Source organism: Onychomys torridus, chromosome 19 (assembly GCF_903995425.1).
Source record: "Onychomys torridus chromosome 19, mOncTor1.1, whole genome shotgun sequence".
In the NCBI taxonomy this organism is placed as follows: Eukaryota; Metazoa; Chordata; class Mammalia; order Rodentia; family Cricetidae; genus Onychomys; species Onychomys torridus.
In genome coordinates, this window is record NC_050461.1 from 6,532,678 (window position 1) to 6,538,909 (window position 6,232).

Genomic DNA, 6,232 nt, shown 5'->3' on the forward strand with positions numbered 1-6,232 from the left:
ACAGCACCAGAAATGTGGGTTTTTTGGTTTTTTTTTTTTTTTTATTTGAATGCTGTATCTAACCCAAGCCTTAGAACTCAAGCCAAATGAGGAAATAAGCTACCCTTCTAATTAGCTGACGAGAGGCAACACACAGGCTTGTCTGGAAAGACAGATGTCTTCTCCTGCAAACTTCCAGTTGAAATTCCCCAAGTATATTTCTACATAAAAAATGCTGTACAGCAAAATGAATACGAATCTTTTGTAGGAATCAAAAACATCACATTAAAGCTGAGCTTAGTGCCATTCTACAAGAAGCACAAAAATGTTGTCTTCAGGCATTGCTTCCTGGGAAATTCACTCAGTAGAATAAAACAGAGAAATCTGAAACTAATCCAGAAAGGATTCAAAGTGGCTGGAAACTAACTTCTCCTGGCTGAATTTTGGACTCAACAAAACAAAACAGAGGGTGTTTTATTAAAAATTTAAATTCAGGGCCAGCAAGATGGTTCAGCAGGTAAAGGGCTTGCCACCAAGCCTGACGACCTTCCTCAGTTTCATCCCCAGGCCCCAGAGGGTGGGAAAACCAACACACACACACACACACACACACACACACACACACACACACACACACACACACACTAAATTTTTTGATTCATTGTCAATAAAAGCATAGATGCTGTGTACAGTTGTAGCTTTCAGGCTTTGTTCACCTGACTATAATATTTGGTGAACTGAAACCAGTTTTGGTGCAACCACCAGCTGGCTTTAGAGAGGGCTGTTTGTGTATCACAGTCATGGGCAGGAGGCTTCCTGCACTGTTGTATAGCCTGGTTTCTGGTGCCTTTTGCCTGTGGGGACCTAGATCTAAAAAGGTGAGTAGATAGCATCCCTTTGGGATTGTTTTTGTTTTCTTTTCTTTTTCATTTTGAACTTTTGAGACAGAGCCTCATATATCCCAAGCTGGCTTCCAACTCCAGGGTAGACTTGAACTCATGATCTTCTGTCTTCACCTCTCAAGTGCTGGGATTACAGGCCTGTGCCACCACATCCAGCAGGATTTCTTTGAACACAGGTTGTTTCATTTGTACTAAATCTAGATAGCAGTCAGTTTAGCATTGTGCTCTCAGATGGAACTTTCAAAGGCTGGGTAATTGATTCCATGAATCAGAAAGCAGGTCATGAAACAGCGCACTCAGCTGCGATCTGATACAGCTGGGCACCGATGAAGCAATTGTCTTGAAGAAGTCATGTGTTGCAGCTTGAGGGGCTTTGGAATTCCCACCTCCTCTGAAGACCACGGTGGCTGGCACACCATCAAGGCAACACTGCCCTGTTCCCTCTCTTCCTTACCCAGCTAGGCCTCACTGTTCTGATGGTTCCCGGCACTGTTGTGAGGCATTTGCTTGAGTTTTCCCAGTAGCAAGCAGTAATGACTTTTCACTTGTTCACATGTACTCAGAGGTTTTTCCACCCTGAACCGCACCCCCCCTCAAAGGTTTCTATCCTGATATAAGCTTGTGAAAAGAAGCTTCCTACACTTAACTCCAAAATTTAGTCTTCACGTTCTTAGCCAGGGTTAGAGCACCCTAACTGGATGGTCTCCAGCACAAAGAATGAAAAGGAGCATGCCTACTAGACCATCTTTGCCAATAGCAAGAAAATCTTATCTCTGGTTATGCCGGCTCTGCTAGGCACTATTGGTTGTGTGATCAGTAGCAAGCCTTTTCTCTTGTTCACGGTTTTCTAAGTCAGAAATTTAGGAGGATCAGCTGAAAGCTCTTGCTTGACTGTTTCTTATGTGGTTGCAGGAAGATGTTGGCTAGAGATGCCGTTATCTGAAAAATGCACATCCAGGATGGCTCATTCCTGTGGCTGACACTGGTATTGGGTGCAGACTGCAAGTTCTTTTGGAACTGATTCCAGTATATATACACAGTCTCTCCAGCATGCTGGTTTCAGAACAGTTGTCCTTTAATGGAATATGTCTTTCCTAGAGGAAGCACCCCAGAAGAACCAAGCAGAAGATTCAGGGCATGAGCTGGGTGTGATGGCACACACCAACAATCTCAGTATCTGGGAGACTAAGACCAGAGGGTTTATAGGACTTCAAGGCCAGCCTGGCCTACATAGTGAGATGCTGTCTCAAAATGAAAAGGGAAAGGAAGATGGAGGAGGAGGAAGAAGAGAAGTATGAGGAGGAGGAACATTTAACAACTAGGCTTCAGAAGTCCTTACTCCCAAGGAGCTGTGTTAGTTACAGCTATTCCCAGCATGCCCTGGTATTAGCAGATGAAACACAGCCTCACTTCCAATGGGGCAGGGGGAAAACTAGCAGGCATGTCCTAAATCGTTAATAGATTGTGTGTGATGCATCCACACATAGCCCTCCTCAAAGACACGTCTGGACTCATGAAATTTCATGTAATTCATTTTAATAAAAAAAAATAGATGACATCTGACAGTTCATTTGACCCATTGTTTTTATTATCTATAGGAATCCCTCTTCTTCAACTGGCCCAGGTTTTCTATTTCTGATTTCTTTTCCTTTATACTGTCGGTCCCTCTCTCTCTCCTACCCTCAATTCCAACATCTCCATTTGCACACAACTTAACTTGGAGATCACCACTCAGTTGCCCTGACATAACCCAACTTAGACTGAGGACATTCTCTGGATTTCAGTTCCAAATTCCTGAAGCTAATAGTCATCTTTGTCCAGAAAGAGAGGACATATGAGCTTCTCTGGCTGTTCTGTTTGAGCTCGCCTCTTGGAAATGGGCATGGAAATTTAACAAAGCTAATCTGGGTAGTGGGAGCACAATGTCGTCTTAAGTTAGAGTTTGGCTGATGCAGATGAGCTCCCTGCAAAGCATCGTCACAATTGTGAGTGCCTTTCTATTCCCTTGGACACACTGCTTGATTTTCAATCCACCTACAAAGGACTTTCTGAATCCACATCTTAGATTTTTCACAACACTGTGTTTAAAGCATCCTTTTCCTGAGTGCAAAGCTCACTCATTCCTGACAAGATTCTTACCAGAACACAGGATTTCTAGTCATGTAAAACTATTTCAAAAATTATTTCCTCTAGAAAAATAATTGCAAACAAATGGTCATATTGACGACTGGATTTACATACTTTGACCTTATAGCAGAATCATGTTCAGTGGGGCCCACCCTCCCAGGGCCCGTTTCCACTATCTGTCACATAAACTCATAACTATCTGCCAATGGCAAAGGCCCCACTTCACATTTCTTTGCATTTTTACTTTTGCATTTACTTTAAAGAGCAGTATTCAAGACAATAATTAATCTAGCGTGAGTGCCTCTAACATGACCAGCAAAGTACTGCCCCAGTTGCACATAGCTAGGCCATTTCTTTTATCACTGAGGTCCACAGGTCTTAGGAGCATGGTTTTATGCACAGTATCACCAAGATGTTTCCTTTACCACTTCCACCAAATAAAAACCCTGGTGTAGGTCACATCAGTTATTAAGACAAAGGAAATTCTAGCAGTGGCTGTGCCAGGCTGAGGTGAGGGGATGTGTGTTTTCTGGTGGGATAGAGGGACAGTCCCCACAGCCAAGAACAAGAGTCTGCACGTGCCTTGTATCCTTTCCAATGGAGAGAAGAGACCACTTAAGAACCCTGGAGATTCACTTGTTTTAGAATCAATAAGTTAGCAGTTGCTGAATCTCAATGAGAGAGACAGAGAGAGAGACAGAGACAGAGACCTAGTTAAGATAGGTTCTAAAATAATCTCTGGGACAAAGACACAGCATTGAATTCAATTATTTCTTGTAGGTATATGAGAGACAGCTCAGCGATCCCACCCTGGAGCATGTAAGATGTCAGTAGGAATACATTTTCTCTTTATTCATATTTTCAGTTATTATTCCCTGGTCTGCTATGGTTTAATCCAAAGATTCAAACTGTTTATCTTTAGTAATTTGGAGATATTTAGACTAAAACATTTCCTTAGCCTTTCCTAATCTCTTGAGTGAGAGTGCAGAAAAGGAACCAAGGCCATATACAGTCCCTCCACGTTTCTACTCTTGCTCCTTCTCCCTTTTATCAATGAAATGTAGACAAGTCTTCTTTTCAAGCACACCTTTAAGAGGGATCCAGCTAAACAATGATAAAGACCCAAATATCCCATGATTTGTAGGATTTACAGCAGCTGTTGAAATTAAATGAGATTATCTATTTTTTGTTGTGCCTACAGGCCCACTTTAATTCAATTTGAACCCATTTCATTATTATACCTCAGATTTGTCTCTAAAGACAAATAAAAGTTACCTACTAAGTAGACTGAGGAATGTTTTCTTCTTCTGTAGGCAGAACATTTTCAACACTGAGATATTGTTTTATAAGTCGTTATTGCTTATTTCCTGGTCTATCTTTATTTACTTTCAATATCTTATCTCATTGGTGCACAGAGATCAGTTAGTGTATTCTTGTCTCTGTTTGTATTTTAAAAACACAAAGCATTGATCCACTATATTCTTCTAGTTTGGAATGGGGCCTTGGAATACTCAGCATTGGTCGGGTCGTTGAGAGCTTTCCAAGAATGGTGTCCTTGCTGTTGGTGTGTTCCAGTTCATCCTGAAGACAAGCTGGGCTTTCCCACATGAGCAAGCCACCAGGGAAGAGAGATAGCTTTAGGTACAGGAAACTAAAAGATGCTCAGAAAAGTGTGATGAAAGAGTACGTAAACAATATGTGAAGTTCAAGTTACACCTGGATGCAGTTACAAAGAGCAGAAATGAACATGTAGTGGTCAAGACTTCAAATTTTGTGACAAAAAAAATTCTGAACCTGTATCTCCATTGCGTGATCCTGGATATAAACAAAAACCTCTTCAAAGCTCAGTTTCCTCTTTTGTGGGTTAGGAACATAAGAGTAAGTACTCCATATAGTTATTATAAGGATTAGGAAAACTAAGCCGGGTGGTGGTGATGCACGTCTTTAAGCCCAGCACACAGGAGGCAGAGGCAGGCAGACCTCTGCAAGTTCGAGGCCAACCTGGTCTACAAAGTGAGTTCTAAAATATCCTGGTCTACACAAAAAAACCCTGTCTCAGAAAAAAGAAAAAAAAAAACAAAAAAACAAGAACCCTTAGGAGAACTAAACATTTAATGTGCAGAGTAAGCATTTTTCAAGTGTATCTGCTGCTGCACTACAAAGGCAGAGCAAACAATGGTTTGTTACTGCTCAGGTGAACAATAGGAGCGAAGTGAAAGTCGTAACCACGTCATTCTAAAAGACTTTTGCCTTGACTGTCACATACCTACCTCCACAGCCTGTTGCTTCATTTCTTTGCTCCCCTTTACAAGAAAACTTCTCAAAAACAATCTTCTGTGCTCATTCTTTCCATCCCTCCTCCTCCCCACACACCGCTTCAACTCCTCCCTACTAGCTTCTCATCTGCTCCCTTTAACAAAACATGATGGTAATCAGCAGGGACTCCCACCCCATCCCAGTCTTTTTGTTTCTGCCTTACCATCCCAGCAGCCTTGAACATGCTTGGTCCCTTCTTTCCCTGCCTTCCTCATCTTGCTAAGGACATCTTTCTTGGTTTCCAGTCATTCCATTGGCCAGTCCTCAAGCTCCTTTGATGTTCTCTCTATACATCAGCCCTCAGACACCTCATAAAGCATCCATATTTATGATCTTGTCTACTCTCCTGGCTTTGTGTCTTATCTATAAGTCAAGGTTCCAACACTGACCATCCCTACAATACAGATGTATATTCTATCAAACAACTGTATATCTCCATCCAACTATTTGATCAAAATTTCCAAACTCAAACTGTTTCTGATTACATGTATAGTTGCCCACTTTCCTAAATAAAATGAAGCCTGCTCTTTCTCTGGACTCCTTTATCTCCGTAAACAGCATTACTGTTGTCAGTACATTTATAGTTGCTCAGACCAATGCCGGAATCAAGTGGTCCTTGACTGCAACCTTCCAAACAAGTCCTGAGGACTCTAGCTCAACAATAAACACAAAGAACAGCTGCTTTTCACCTCTTCCCACATGACCCTTATCCAAATCATCAGCCTCTCGGACCCAGAGCCTAGGTTATTGCATTAACCTCCCAACTTCTATTCTCTCACAGTGGCCAGAGGAAATGTTAAAAACCAGTCAGATTATCTTCTGTACAAAACTCTTTAGAGAATTTCCCATTTCACTGAGAGAGAAGGACTGATGCTGGCCACCTCTATGAAATCAGCCTCCTGCCACTG